General features: G+C 33.4%; 1 protein-coding gene across 7 annotated transcripts in view; it reads left to right on the forward strand.

Moving 5' to 3' along the window:
- Window positions 1–14,665, forward strand: part of SNCA (synuclein alpha) — a 105,339-nt gene that overhangs the window by 20,316 nt on the left and 70,358 nt on the right. The window lies entirely within an intron of this gene.

Here is a 14,665-nt window from a genome sequence, read left to right on the forward strand (position 1 = left end):
CACAGACAACCTATCAGATTTCTTTGAAGAAGCATACACAGATCATAGCTGTAATCTTAATATCATTAATAAGAAGGTAATAACAGTTGTCCAGATTAGTGAAATATTTTGATTTACAGTAAAGTTTCTCTTTAAACGTTTAATAATGATTGATATACTTGTCCCAAATAATTAGAAGTTTGGTTCTTGCTTTTGTGCTTGACCTCAGAATTTAACCTACATGACTATTAGTTATATTTTTACCTAAACTAAAAGTTTTATGGCACAATGAATCGTTTGATTTGCATTCGTAGTAGGGGCAGCATAGACTATTAATAGCATTGTAATCTTAGATCAAAGCACAATGTGGTAATTAAAGAAAAACCCTTTTGACCTAATTGATTTATTTCAGTATATATATAATCAGTAACATTTTCCCAAGTGATATGGAAAAATCAATATTTAATGCTTGTATGAGAGTGTACTAATGTTATATACACTATCTTCACTTAGAAGCATATTCATTATGATGGGCTTTCTTTGTGTCTAGTAATATTTTATTGTGCTTGGGATGGATGAATCACTTTCCCTAATGACCTTTAATCTTGTAAGGTTGTAAATGGGAAATACATTATAATTAAATATAAAGAGATAAGGAATATAGGCTTATGGTTATGTTTTTTTTTTAATTAAAATTTGATAGTATTCAATATTTAATGGGTTCTTTGTATGTACCAGACACTCAGCTGGGCAATATGAGGAATATACAAAAGTGAATAACATGTGGATGGCTGCTGCCTCAAGAAATGTGCGGTCCAGGGAGGATGACTGACATGCTTATTCCTAGGGAAAAGGAACATCTCTAGTCTTGGAGACTTTGTAACAAGTATATATCCATCATAGGAAAAAAGGTGATTTTTGTTTTAAATGAGAGAGACCTATTTAAAAATATATATTATACTTTAAATTCTGTTTAGTCTGTATACTGTGACATTACCTCGTACAGGTAATGATAAGAGCTGCAATATTTTAGCTGTTTAGACATAGAAAAATAAAAAATACACCGGAGCCCTAGAACCAGTGGTTAGTAATCAGTAGCATTACAACCACACAATACATACATGACTGCAAATCCAATTTCAGTCTTCAAGGAACTGATTTTGATGATAGTTTTGTTAGAGTAATGTATTATCATTGTTAAGAGTGGGATAGAGCTGCTTCAAGGAACACCAAAACAGCTTTAAATTATATTTGTGCAGTTCATTTATTACTTCATATATGCTTAACGTGGATTAAAATTCTGAGTGCAATGTGAGAACAATGGTCATATTTTTATAAACCCATCTTTCTTGTACATGTACTAACATCTATTACTAACATTTTTTCACATGTAAAGATGACATGATATTTTTAATCATGTCTTATTAATCAGATGCTACAGAATGTAGGGTAATTTCAAACTTAGGTGATTCTTTTTTAAACTATCTATAACCATCTGAGCCAGGTTTTCATTTTGTAATTCAGTGGAAAATCTGGAAAAATAACAATGTGTTTAGGTGACAGGCATAAGGGGAATAAGATGTGTTTGTATGTTATGACATACAATAGTCTTATCCCAAATTTCAATGATAATCAATTTGTTTGTCCCTAAAAATAAATAAATAAATCCTCCTCCCCCCTCTTTAAGTACAGGCTTTTAATTTTCTAATTTTCAGGGAGACATTTGATAGTGTATTTGCTATCAAGAGAAAATAGAAAAAGATGTCCTATGTTTCTCAAATATTCAAAATATACAAAAATCTAGGACAAAATATGTTTACTTTATTTAAAGAAATAGAAATAAGTTAAATGAGATGCCAAACATGTTCTGCATACAAATGCATAATTTTGGAAACTAGAGTTGGATGACACATCTCATCAACCTAATTGTCCTAGGAAAGGATAATGAGTAGTTTGTCAACTCAAATATGAGGTAATACTTTTAAAAGAAACTTTATTAAAAGTTTAGCAAACATTTGAATGTTTAAGTTACAATTTAAATACCTCTCTACCAGGTAATTGTGGAATCACTAACAGATATTAATGAACATTCTAGAAGTAGTATTTATTTCTTATTAAGGCTATAGTGTATATTAATGCAAAGACCACTGAGCCAGAAATTATGTTTGTTGAATAAAAATTAAATGAATAAATGAAAAAATGAGAAGAAAGAATATATATTTTATCTTACTGATTAGAAGTAGAAACTGTCTCATCTTTCTTTTGTGTTCATACTAACATAGTATGATAAATCGATTGGAAATTCAATTGAAAAGATTGAATTTAGTTGTGACTTTATGGATTGTGAAGAATAACAAGAGCTTTTAACTTAAGAGAAGTCAAATAGATTTTAACTATGCTTACAAGGTAATAGTATAAGTTTGAAAATCCATAATAGCAAATAACCTCCAATTCATAAATATATACACTTTGTCCTATTTGATTATTGGGAATCTTCAAAAAAAATGGAAAATGATTTTTTCAATATACTCTTAGTATTTAATGCCACACAATTTTTCTGGGCATGTTCAAAAAGCTTTACCTGCGGCTCCAGTTTTTGCATAGTAGATTGTGTATTATTTGCTGTTTCTAGGAGAACTGAAGAAGGTATGTTTTTCCTATTATGTTGCTGAACTTTGGAATTAACATAATTGCCATGCAAAGCATATAATGGCATTTAAAAATACTTTATAATTTCTAATAGTATGACATATGTAAAGTAGGCACCTTAAAAAATAGTCTGTCAAGTACTAATAACTGTTTGTAGTAACAATCCTTTGACAGTATTCTTCCTGCAAAGGGAAACTAACATTTATGAGTTTGAAATAAAGGCAGCTCCTAAGTGTTCTGACCGCTCTATATCTGTGGTTTGATACATCATGATAGCCAGCTGGCCTTTATCTTCATACAGGTTTCTAGTTTGTTCTACCATTTGATTTGGTCATACGTAGGGAAAGCATGGCTTAGTGTAGAGGGCATGCGTTTCAAGTCAGGAACATGGAGTTGGTCTTGTCTCTTTTTCTGTACTGGATGATGTCATTTCACCTCTCTGGGCAGGATTTACTCATCTGTGAAATAATAGTGTTGGATTAAATGAGTTCAAAATGTTTCAAGTTTGTGTTTAATAGCTTAAATTTTAGGTCAGTTTGTTCAATTACACATTGCCAGACCTCTGGCAACTCATTTAACCTTTCTAAACCAAAGCTACTTGTCTGTCTGTAACTGGCTAGCCACTGTGCAGAGTCAGAGTGTGAATGAAATGAAATAATGAAGACAAAAGAAAAACAATCAAATGCAATGCATTATACAGTTACAAAATTTTCCTAAGAAGAGTGTATTTTCTCTCAGTTCTGGTAGATAAATGATCGTAGAAGGTTTTTCCATATTTGTTGATATTTTAATGATATTTAGTAAGTAAATTGTATCACACAAAAAGGGAAAAGCTATTCTCTGAACATTCCATTTTATTTAGCTAAATAAAATGAAGTCACACTGTCTTCAGCATTTGCTGAACATAATGTGGTTTCATTGAATATTACACATATGTTATAATTAGAAAGAAATGATTTTGAGAAATGCTGGAATTAACAATGTTAAAAAGTTCCTCTTTTAAACTAAAGCAAATCTCAGAGTCCTAATATCTTATATTAGGGGTATAGGTGCTCTCTTTCCTAATGCCTTTTTGATGCCAAACCCAGGGAGAATAGTTCTGGGTGTTCAGTGGCACACAGGTTTGAGATGCCCTGAGCTAACTGCGACTGTCCCTACTCACTTTTTTCCTTCTTTTCTAAATAATGGATGGTTTTTAGATCCTGAGTTTAAGATATTTAGAGAGATTATTAGGACTTATCATCCCATATGTGAATCCTATTCTTTTATAGCTATTTTCTGTAAGATCCTTTGGGACAAGGCCAACAAAATGACCTTCTTCACTCATGTGAGGCCTTTGTGCCAAATCCTGATGAAGCTGTCTTCCGACCTAGATGAGGCAGATCTAAGTACTTTGAAAGATGAAAACTGGTTGAGGCATCTTCTTGTCTCCTTTACCTTTTACCCAGAAAAAGAGATGCCTATTAATATGGAGGGCAGAACATTTCTCCTCAAGCTAATTTTCCACGCCAGAACTTTCTAGAATGTGAACAGTTCCAGAGAAGAAACAGCCCCAAGCTCATCTGAATTTGACACCTCTATGATAAGCACCAAGGCCTAGTTATACTCTTTTAGACTTTTTATTTAATATTATTTTAGACATTTTCAGTGTGACAGACTTGTTATTTAAATATTTGATCAAATTCAAGATTATGTGTTGCCAGAGCTTAATAAAGACTCAAATTTCCCTCTCCCCAAATTCACTTGAAAGTGAAGCTGATATGTCTGCAAAAGGTAAAGGAGGAGAGATAAAAACAGGAATATCTATGTTCTTGATGGAGTCTGGTTTTCATGCTAATGTCCTGGGGTGACTCTCTGATGTACATTACATGGTTTAAACGTGCTTGGCTGGTTCCCACCTAACCTCAGAGGTTTAGGACTACCACACTCTCCTGTCAGTCACTGCCTCTATCCTCCACATTTCTGTTGGCCAGCACCTGCCTGCTCTCCTTTCCAAGGCCTCATCTGGGTCCATAGGAAACCTGGAAATCCCTACCACACCAGCCTCAACTCTGAGAATCAGGGTGTATGGGAGGTGAAAGGAAGTGAGCTTAAATTCTCTACCTTGTATGTCAGCTCCCCATGCCAGTGTGGTTGTTTGCCCACACTCTGTTGGCACTGGGAAAGATCAGCAGATCCTGCTCTTGAGGCAGCATTCCACCAGGGAGTGAGACACAAGTCCGTCCTGCTCACAGACATCACCAAATCTCATGAATTACCAGTTGCCTCCACAGAGGCAATGCCCCATTAATACTTTGCTTTAAATCCCTTTCTCTGAAAACTTTTTCTACTTCTTTTTCTACTTTACTGGTGGAAAAGTAATAAAAGGTTCTGGCACTTAGACTTTAAAATTTAGTTTCGTTGTTTTGACTGTGAGCTTATTTCCCATCAATCCTTGCACCTTCTACTTAGATGTGGGATAGGGAATGGACCAACATCACTCAAGGTCATAGTGCCTTCAGTTGGTGTTTCACATTTGCAGCAACTTTATGTCAGAGATGTCCATTCAATCATCAATTATATGGTTGGACAATAAGTTAATGCACATCATTTTTGAGGACGTAGTAAAAGTCTATTTTAAGAGCATTGAAATTAGGCATACTCTTTGATGCAACAATTTCACTTCTAAAAATTTAAATGATCATAAATTTAGATATAAAGATGTTCATCTGAGCATTGATTATAATAGAAAGCTAAAAAAATTTCTAGAGATTAGATAATAGGGATTAGTTAAATACACTGTGGTTGATCCATATAGTGGTGAGCAGCCATTAAAATGCTGAGTAGTCATTAAATTGTTAGTGTAGAAGAAGAATTAACAGAGTGGAAGGATGCTCTTGCTGCACTAAGTGAAAAGAGCAGATTATAAAACAATATGAACAGTTTATACAATATAACCTGTTTTTATTTTTAAAAAATCTGTGCATGATATATATATATACACATGGATATATATATATGTATATATATATATACACACACACACACACACATATATGTATTATGATGACTATATGTAGGAGTCAGTTAATATATATGTGTATATATGTACACACACACACACACACACACACACACACACACACAATCTGAAATAAATACACCAGGCTCTTGGGTTTTTCTTTTTTACTTTTTCTTTAAAACAGCTCAATTTCCATTTCCAGCTGGGTAATTCGTTGCTTTGGGGAATGGTTTCATTCACTGTAAGATGTTTCCCAGCCCCAGGCCTTACTTGTTAAATGCCAATAGTGCTTCCTAGGTGTTTAACCACCACAAAAATACTACCACCTTTTCCTCGAGGAAATACTGCAACTGAGTGGCTATTTATGGGTTATAGATTGGGTCATTTTATGGTCTCCCTTTACTTACTTATGTCTTCATCAATTTCCTTTAATAAGTATGTATCATATTCATAACAAAACCATAATAAATGGTATTTATATTTCACTCTATCTAACATACACGTATGACTAAGCACGCTGCTGCTTTAACCACAATTAGAACTTAAAGTTGCCAATTTTCCTTCTTAGTATTCCATTTCCTGCTTACATTTATTCAATTGATTCAAAAAATGTGTACCTTTGCTTCATAGGTACTTAAAAGTACTATACAGATATAGTTATATTTGCTATTCATCCATTCACCTATCTATTTATTGATTCATTCATGTTTTTCATAGCTATGTGTAAAATACTATGCCAGGTACCATCAGAGATATAGTGATATATAAACCAATTTCTTGTGCTCTAGGTATTGACATCTAGCTGTTAATTATGATGACTACATGTAGGAATCAGTTAATCTATAAATAACGTGGACATTGCTTGAAGAATTCTTCTCCATTTCCTTCTCTTCCCTTCAAGTCTGAAGTAAGGTTTCCTCTGAGTAATGTATCACAGGACTCATAGTCTCATTGTTTCTCAAAAAAATGTGGTTATAATACACATCTTTCCTTTATTCCTCTTGATCCCAGTTATCAAACCAAATTAAAATACCATGTAAGCAGTTCTCTGTTTTGCTATCTAATAATACTGTGTACCACATCCAAATTTTAAGATAAATTTTAACAGGATTTTTTTTAGTAGTAATGAGTTGTACTGCCCATATGAATTGAATAATTTATTTGCTCTTATTTTTGGCAAGTCTTTCTGATTGTTCAGGAACTCACAATTTGACTTTGCAAAAATCTTATTATAAATCTTTTGGACTCTGAAAAATCTGTCATTCTCTAATATTCACCTTATGTACTCAAAATTTTGCCTTTCTCATTGTAGTATGTGTTATCCACAGCATGCCAAAATCCCTAAGCTTACAAATAACCTTTTGATGTTTTTGTTAACATATTTGGTAATATATTAGAAGTTGTAAAAGTACACTTTTTTGGTAGACTTTTTATTGTAATCATTTTAATTCGACTGGAGTTAGATAATCCCATCTACAGTGCATGGTTTATTCGGCATATAAATAATTACCTTGTACTAGGACTGGCCTGGCCTTTATGTACTTTTGGTTTATCTATAACCTCTGAATATCATCTCATTAATAAGTATTCATTTTCATTAAAAGTAACTAGCAAGTCTGATCATCTCAAATGCCTATGGTCATGTTTTAAAATAAGTTATATTTTTAGATCTAAGATTTAGGTTTATTGAAACATAACAAAGATTGAACTGTTAGTTTATGTCTTTGGAAGTAGAATGTAGTTATAAATAGAAAGTAGTTTATCATATTTAAAGAATATAGTCCACTATGTATAATAAAATAAAGGCTTTAGGAGAAAAAGTTCCTCAAAGTAACTATTATATTGACAAATATTCTGGAATTATGTGAGAAAAAAAGTGTATTTCTTTTATCTAAAAAATATTTGTGCTTTCTTTCTTTATCAGGAGGATGAAATTTCTTCCCTCCTTCACATATTCCTCTTTCATATTAGAAACCAATGGGTAACTATAAAAAGTAACTACAAAAGACTGACTTTGGGGTGAAGGAGAGGTACTGGCTTATTATGGGTGGTTTAATTTTGCGTGTGTGTGTGTGTGTGTGTGTGTGTGTGTGTGTGTGTGTGTAAAACGAAATTTATGGTAGAATTTTCATAGAAATATGCTTGACCTCAGATTTTGACCATTTTATAAATGTATCTACATCTTTATCTTGGAATCCAATGGCTTTTGGCAGTACTTTCATTAATATAGTATGCTAGAAATTTGGTTGTTACTAGCCAGATTAGTTCTAGAAAATTTGTCAGTAGCTGGTTGTATACTACCTATAGAATGAAGCCCCAAGTCCTAATCCTGTTACTTAAGTCCATATTTATCCAGCCTTCCTTCCTTTTCAATCATATATCACAATTACTCAACAAGACTCTTCAGCCAAGACAGACAAGTGTCTTCAAAATACTTCCAAGTTACATAATACTTCTAATTCTACCTTACTATAGAGAAGGTTTTTATGCCTCCTATCTGAATTTTATTCTGGCTAAAAAGTCCAGCTTAAGCCTCCATAACTCCAAGAAGCTTTTCCTGACTGTTCAAACTCATAGCGGTTTTACCTTACTTAGCTTTCTCATAGCATTCACAGATACAACACCCATATTTAGTCGCTTCGGCCAAAGCCTTGAAAGTATCCTTGATTCTTTTCCTTTCACATTTTCCATCCAATCTTTTAGATAATTAAGTTACTAGTATTTTAAATTATAGTCCTGATCTTACTGTGCCTCTCTTTTCTATTGCTACCACCCTAAGCCAGGCCTTCATCATTTCTCACCAAGACCTTTTTCCCGGCCTCTAAACTGGTCTCCCTGCTTCCACTCATCTATTCTACTTAGTCTGTTCTCAACCAATGAGAGCAATTCTTTTAAGACATTAACCAAATCATTCTGCCCATGCTCTCAACCTTCCAGAGGTGTCCTATCACACAAAGAATGAAATACAAGTTCTTCTCCGGTTTAAAGGCCCTACATTATCTGGCCCTCATTAAGTTCTTATTTTCTACCCCTTTTCTCCTTGTACACTGCCCTTTAGCTATGCTGGCTTCTTTGCTATTTTTCAGAGCTGCTAAGCATATCTCCAGTACTCAATAAGTATATGTAAAGTAAAATTTACTCCTTTAACTGTAAACTGTTTCCTCCTTCTGAAAGCAAAGATAAACAATGTAGTTGTCTTCAAAAAACTGCCCAGAATTTATGATTTAATTTAGAAAGACAAACTGCATAGAATATACTATAAAATGGCTAAAATATTGTTCTGCACTTCAGATTTCCACGTTTTTGGCACATATTAGTAATTTAGTATATTATAGAATATGAACCTATTTTAATGAAATTACTTATATCTTTTATACTTATCACAAAAGTTCTTGCTTTTCCACACTTTCATAGCTATCTATCTAGTGTATTGTACATAGATACACGAAATTAATTTATCTTTAAGAACAAAACAACCATTTCACTCATGAGATAAATGTTGGAGATTTTAAAATGGCTTATTACTATACATTATTCATATTCCATTAAATATTTTCTTAGTAAACCATAAAATTAGATTGACTGTTGCACAGATGGGCAGAACCACATGCATCCAATATTAGGCAGTTGGTGAGCATAAAATGCCAGAAAGAAGATTAAGAATATCGAGGCAGGAAGCTTCTGATTGCTCTCAAAAAGAATGATCCTTTGCTTCTGACTCTCCATTGTGTATTTTCCTTTGAAAGTAATGCCTTCTAAAACAACTTTTCAGGTTTTATACCCAAACACATACTCAGTGTTAATTTACACATAATGAAATGAAAAGTTTGAGCAGATTGAAAAAGGAATTTTCCCCTCCCTCTGCCTTTTATACAAGGATGACAACTATGAAATGTATGTTTCCTCTGCAAGGAACGTGACAGGGTTCAGTTGTGAGAATGTGAGAGGGAAAGAAAGGCTGCAAACTGAGGAATAGTGTGTCATTCATCACTGCCAGGACTCATCAGCCATGTGGCCCTCTGAGAGGCATGGGCTGACACGCTAGGCTCCTTTGTTTCTACTAACACTTCAGCAATAAAGATTTCATTAGAAGCAGAGGAAAACATTAAAAACTAGTTAGTTTTTGTGATTTGGAGCAGTCATCTCTAAATATTGTTCAAGATTCAAGAGGAAGGCTTTGTGATTTATTTTATCCATAGGCTCTACTCATGTATCTAGAAAATTCTAATCTCAGGAGCTATCTTTGGGTGTGACACATCTTTTTAACAATAAATAAAGCTTCCATCAAAACAACAGATAAATTCTGCTTACTATAATGTTCGATCTGGTCAAAACCATTTTAGTTTAACAATTCCTCCTCTGTAGGAGGGAGTCAATTAATAACCTACAACAAAATTATGTATAAGGGTCACTAGTTTCACATTCAATACAAATTGCACATAGATTTGCTCTTTTTTAATCCAGAATATATCTCTCAGATCTGTGTGCCAATGGAAACTGTGTGAGTAAGATGGCTTGAGGGCTACAGCTCTTTTCACTTCCTGTTCTCAACCTCTTCTAATTAAAAGAGTAAAATCTGAAGAGCCCTCAAGCAGTCCAGTATGGCCCTATTTATTCTGCCTCACAAAGGAAGAAGTAATGGCAACTAGTGTGATGGTGATCATTCTTATTTTTTCATGCCCAAATTTGGAGATTTGCTTGGAATTAATTCTTTCTATCACATTAAAAATCCTGGAAAATTGGTTATATGAATTGACATGCCAAATTTTGTTTGATTTATTCAATATATTGTGTGTGGAATTATTTCAGCCTCAAATTTTCATTTATCTGTTCTTTACCCAAATGTTTAACTGAACCCAAATCAGCTAAATGCACAAAAAAGAGATGGCTTTTACTAACATGCAGGTTTTTATTTTAAAGTTAATTTTAAAACTTGGTAAGATATGCTTTTTGAACATTTTTACTTATGCAGCTTTTTTCATAAACTTTTCCTCCTTTTCTTTAATTATGTCTGTAGTCTTCCTTGTTCAAACTGATTTTTAATCTGCTTTTAATGTTCTTATAAACTCTCTCAATTCTAAACATTTCTTTCTTAATTTGTTTTCTGTTTATTCCTTTTCACATTATTGAAGAACATTTATTAGTTATTTTAGGAAATATTTTAAATGCAGTCACCAGTTAACACAGCATCAGAGTTTTTCCTGTTAGGGATATACTGTTTTCTATATATCTAACGGGGAGAGAAGTTGGTCTGATAATGCTATAATGTACTTGGAAGATATTAACTTTTCTGTGATGCATTATTTCTAAGAATACCATTGTTTTGTTTCATTCAGGCATGATTCACACGAGTTGATAGAGTCAGTATCTATTATTTCACATACTTATTCCAGGACCTATTTTTTCATAGATACTAAAACGTCATCTTTTCTCTGCCTAGTTCAGATCCTTTATGTGATCTAGCTTAGATACACATTTATGTTTTAAGTTGTCATTCTTTTTAAACATTATATTTTGAATGAAGGTTGAAGGTGATCCATTAGATAGCAACCAGTAATGATTTCAACAGTAATGCTGTTTAAAAAGCAACCTTACAGGCAAATACAGAACATTAGTGAGCCCACGAAAATTATGTGAGGTCTTATTTACATCACTACCTCCTTTCACATCTAACATTCAACTAATATTTAATAAATTTCTGTGCAGTGTCATACATTGTGATACATTCTAAGATATAAGAATTAATAAGAAATGTTCTTAGATCATAGAAAAAAGGAACACAGTATCCCTGTGAAACAGTTAGTCTGATAAATCTCGGTAAAGCTAAAGGAATAGTTTTCCCAGATCTGTTTTAGACTCTAGACACTTAGTTCAATGTCTTTTTCTCTTTATCAGACTGGAGTCATTCCAAGCCTCTTAACAACCATGAAAATCAAAAGGAGAGGATTCTAAATATGTTATTCTATTCAGTCTTGCTTAGTACTGAAGGACATGAATACAATGAGGTGGTTGTGTGTCTGAGTTTTTTTTCTTCTGTTTTCTTTTTGGTTGATAGAAGAAGAAGGGGAGGGGGGGAAACCAGGAATATGAGCACGGGGCCAATGTATAACACTGATTTCTTAAGTAAACAGGAATCCTGCCCATAAGCATCTCCATGTATTTAAAGAGATTTTCCAACATTGGTGAGCTGTGGAGTAATCTATTGTATGTGATATAGTTTGAATTTTAGAAATTTGAGTTCTAGAAATTGCCCCTGCAGTTAAGGCTACTCCAACTTTCCATGACAAATGGAACCGTACTAAATTCCATTTAGTACATGTTCACGTGTGACTATGAACAAATTTCTTCATTATTCAGTTACATCATCTGTATGTAAAGAGAATAATAAAATTCATATCTTGGAGGTGTAGTGGGGCTTACATGGGATAAGTGTGAGCAGAAAGCTTGGCACAAAGAGCTTAGTATTTCTAGTCTTCTCCTGTACTTTCTTAGTACTCCAAATGACATTAATCACATCACATTTACAGCACTGATCAAATTGTTCTGAGGTTCGTGTGTGCATCCCCGCCAAATTCAGAGGGAGGCCATTACTGATATGGCCCTATATTTTACATAGCAATTTATGATTTTCAAGTTGTTGTTGTAGTGGCAAATACACAGCATAATTAAATGTTTATTGTCATTACAACAGCTTCACTGTAAAATGGGCAGAAATAAAGAATATATTTTCCATTTTACAAATATATTTTGAAAGATCAAAGTAATCAAGTGAACTGAAGTCACCTAAGTATCGAGTGACTCAGATAGACCAAACTGAAATCTACTGATTCTAACCTTGGTGCTTGCCCTACTACATCACAGAGACTATTATGTATTCCAGAAAAGTTTCAGATGCTGTATTATATGATTCTCACCTGTTTATTTGTATGGATCAGAAAAAGTATCATGCTACTCAAAATTACTAAAAATTAACAGATACTGACAGTCATTAGAGCTTAAATCTTACCAAATGAAACATCAATATCAATGTGAGAATGTACAGGAAAATATTTCTATCCCATACATGTCACAAATCAACTTTTCGACTACTCATTAAACAGTTTAACTTAGAAAATTCTTTACATTTAGCTAAAACCTTTTTAGAAATTCCAACACATTTCCTTATCACTTCAACAGAAAAGCAGAATCTCTGGTCCTCAGCTCTTCTCTTGCTCATTAGCCTGTCCTTATAATAGCTATTAAACTATAAAGCCCACCACACGCTGTTAGAATGACTAAAATCTAAGACACAGCTGGCGAGGATGTGAAGCAATAGGAACTCTCATTCATTGCCAGTGGAAATTCAAAATGCTACAGACACTTTGGAAGGCAGTTCGGCAGCTTCTTACAAAACTAAAGTACTTTACCACATGATCCAGCAGTCTCATTTCTCCCTATTTACCCACAGGACCTGCAAGCTTACATTTACACAAAAACCAGAATATGGGTGTTTACAGAAAACTTACACATAATTTCCTGAACTTGGGAGAAACCAAGACACTCTTAGATAAATAAATGGATAAACAGACGATAGTGCTTCAAGAAAATAATTTGATAATAAAAAGAAATTAGCTATCACGCCACAAAAACACATGGAGGAAACTTAAATGCATATTTCTAAGTGAAATAAGCTGATCTGAAAAGGCTACATACTATATGATTCCAACTATATGACATCCCGGAAAAGATAAAACTATGGAAACTGTAAAAAGACCAGTGGTTGCTAGGGGTTCCAGGAAAGGACAGAGGCATAAAAGGAAGAACACAGAGCATGTTTAGGGCACTGAAACTAAACTGTTCTCTATGATACTGTAATGATAGATACATGACATTATGCATTTGTTGGGCTCATAGAACTACCAACAGTACTCTAAGGTAAACTGTAGTAGATCAATATTGGTTCATCAATTTTAAAAGTACTACACTTACAAAAGATGTTAATAATAGGGGAAATTGTGGTGAGATTGTATGGGAACTCTCTGTATTTTCTGTACTATTTTTCTGTAAACCTAAAACTTCTCTTAAAAAAAAAAAAGTCCATTTAAAACATTGTAAATCCCAGCATAGTAGAAACCTTATTTCACATCACTTCATATGTCCTACATATATAGTTGTGCTTCGCATCAGACGAGCATGCAAATATCTGAATTTCAGATTTACGGGGAAATTCTTTGAATTTTAAAATTTTTAATATACTCTTTCTAAAGTAAGCAAGAATAGAGTAATTAATGTTCATTTAATCACAGAAGATGGACGTACATGAGATATGCCAGGAGTGCAACTGGAAACTGGGAGAAGCATGTTTTACTGCGAGCTCTCACACAGCACTGTGAGGCATCGTGTTTGTTTTTTATTCCCCTTCCTCCTTCAAATTTTATTTAACGATACATTCAACTAATACTTATTGGGGGCCTATGATGTGGCCCTCCCTAGGCACTAAGGATACTCCCTTTGTCATCATGGTGATTTAATGTACACATATCAATTTCACCTACAGTCTTTTGTTGTTGTTATTGTTGTTGTTTTCACCTCAGGAGATTATTAATTATTCTGAGGATAAAGACTACATCTTCTACACAGAATCTAGCATATTGTCTTCAAAAACAGTAGGCCTCAAGAATTTGTTGACTCAATGAATGATCACATGACTAAATTAAGGAACAAACATCTATTTATATTTCCCTGGTTATTTAAAAAGTCAACTATAAAATAGGGAAAGTCTCATTTCTTTATAATCCCAGTTCTTCTCCCTTGGGATAGTGCTGTTTTGCAGTTCCACTGACTTGCCACACTTTGTTACAAATTCATTTTGCTATTTTACATGAGAGTAATGAGGGCAAAAAACGTTTTTTAATAATCTTTTTATCTACAGCTAACTTTCATCTATAAAATCACTGCATAAAAGGTAATAATAGGTGTCAGTCATTGATTCTCATAAGGCTGTATGTGTAAAACATTGCAATGATTGGGGCTGATATGGAAAAAACACCTCAAAGA

The sequence above is a fragment of the Rousettus aegyptiacus genome, unplaced genomic scaffold (genome assembly GCF_014176215.1).
Source record: "Rousettus aegyptiacus isolate mRouAeg1 unplaced genomic scaffold, mRouAeg1.p scaffold_m13_p_10, whole genome shotgun sequence".
Lineage (NCBI taxonomy): Eukaryota > Metazoa > Chordata > Mammalia > Chiroptera > Pteropodidae > Rousettus > Rousettus aegyptiacus.